Source organism: Hetaerina americana, unplaced genomic scaffold (assembly GCF_022747635.1).
Source record: "Hetaerina americana unplaced genomic scaffold, ioHetAmer1.1.p SCAF_1561, whole genome shotgun sequence".
Lineage (NCBI taxonomy): Eukaryota > Metazoa > Arthropoda > Insecta > Odonata > Calopterygidae > Hetaerina > Hetaerina americana.
Genome location: NW_027286694.1, coordinates 7,465 through 9,647, shown reverse-complemented (window position 1 = coordinate 9,647; position 2,183 = coordinate 7,465). Strand labels below are relative to the sequence as shown.

Genomic DNA, 2,183 nt, shown 5'->3' with positions numbered 1-2,183 from the left:
TTAATAGAGACCGTTCTACAATGGGTCTTTAGTCACGAGTTTGAAGTCCCAATCTGGGCTGGTGTTGTTTCGTAGTAGTGGTGATATTGTCTCAAGACTTCAGTCTCAGGAGAAGATGGTTATGTTTTTTTATTTTGAGACTAAAGATTTTAGGGCAGCTCTTTTCAAGCCATTCGGCGTCAACTGCCGCATTTGCAATGAGAAGAGCAGGTACCAACTAGGGAAGGGCACCTCTTGTTACGGAGGCATTGAAAGCACTTGAAATAGGATATTACTAGTAATACATAGAAACGTGACCTTAGAATATTCCCCGTAATTTTTTAAATCTTCTTTAATATTTGTATGGCATGTGTATTCGAGTGATGGTGGCATAATCAAATAACATCAAAACTTATTTAAATAAAGCACATATCTAAGACGCCCATATCATAGGGGTATCAAATGCCTGCATTCTAATATGATTATTATGATCTCTACTTCAGAGTGACCTGTATATTATTGGGTATTAAATGCAGGGGACCTTGGGACGTTTAAAATTAAGCGCCTCTGCGCATGAAAGATCTGTATTTGTTGTGGAGGTTTTGGGTACCCTGGTAACTAAGGAAGTGAGTCTGAAGGTAGATAAGATCCATGTAAGATTAAGGTTCTCCGAGTAGCTTGCTGAAATTTGGTGCTGGTACTCTGGCTTAATAATTGGTAAATACGTGGTTTAGAGCATGTAATATTTATTGACTACTTAGCTACTCCAACTTAAAACTTCCAGCGGCACTTGGCTTGTGTGATTTCGTAATATACAGTGGAACCCAGAGCCCTCCTCGAAAAATTAATTTATTGGTTTCGGTGGACGAGAGAAATAATGTTCGTGTAATCTGTAGGTAATAGAAATTTAAAATAATGAGATTCAACAAAGTTTTATACCCCACATTAGCGTCTGCAATGTTACGTCTACTGATATTATGCGCTGTACGAATTAGGTGTGACCAGTTTTTATCAGCAAATTATGGTGATTATATTTTTAGGCGTAATTTATAATTTGAAATTATTTAACGAGTCGTGAAATGTTAAAGTTGTTGTCTTGACAAATACCCAAGAATTTTCCAGGAAATTCAAAGCCCGGCTAGCTCAGTCGGTAGAGCATGAGACTCTTAATCTCAGGGTCGTGGGTTCGAGCCCCACGTTGGGCGATTTTTTTCGTGTTTTTTTATTATTTTTTCATTATCTTTTACTTGCATTATCTACGGCAGTTTTCATGTTGGATATTTTGACATTTTCTTGGGGCAATAAAACGAATTCGGGAATTTTAAACGTATACGACATCCCTGTAAATTAGTATGTTGAGTTCGAGGAGGATGGTAGATCCGAAATTTGAATTGAATAATTGAAAAACTCCAATAGCTGTAAAAAGTTTACCTTTCAAAACTAAGTACAAATTAGATTAGTTGGCTAACACCATAAGTCAAAGGATGGGGTAAAGGATAAAAAAGGAAAGGGATGAGAAAGGTGAATACGAATACGCGTATTTCGGTCACTTTTTTTACCTTTTACCCCATCCTTTGACTTTTGGCGTAAGCCAACTAATCTCATTTGTACTTTCTTTTGAAAGTTAAACTGTTTACGGCTATTGTAGTTTTTCCTTAATTCAATACTAGTAGCTGTAAGAGCTCAATTCTATCAATGCCGAAATTTGAAGTTAGCACTTAGTAAAATATGCTCAGTGTCTTTGAAAAGTATATCATTGGTAGATAATTTCGTATGGATCCTAATTGATGGACTTACCTTATATTTTTCCTGCGCCAATACTCTTAAACCATTTCAGAACTATGAAAATCGATAATGTTACCTGAATTCTATTAGCATAATTTTTTGTCTTATTACAGTCACCAAAACTCAAATGCACGGTTGGTATCATTAAAGCAAGTGGCTGTATGTGAAATTTTGTGTATGTTAATTTACAATATCATTGTACTCTCGATTGAAATAGCATTGCTTCATTTAATTTTGTTGTGGGACGTGCTCTTCACGAGTAAATTCATTTTCTTCGTAGATAGATTTTATCTTTTTCGAAGACGTGAAATAAATTTCATTCACTAAATGCTAAGTTATGTTTGGTTGAATTTAAGGAAATTACTTTGGCTATCAGAATTGCTATTTTTATTTATATTATATGAGAGTACACAGATGGA

General features: G+C 35.2%; 1 non-coding gene across 1 annotated transcript; it reads left to right on the top strand.

Moving 5' to 3' along the window:
- Positions 1-1,111: 1,111 nt before the first annotated feature.
- On the top strand, positions 1,112-1,184 carry TRNAK-CUU (transfer RNA lysine (anticodon CUU)). Its single transcript has one exon. It is a non-coding gene; the product is annotated as a tRNA-Lys (tRNA).
- Positions 1,185-2,183: the final 999 nt, after the last annotated feature.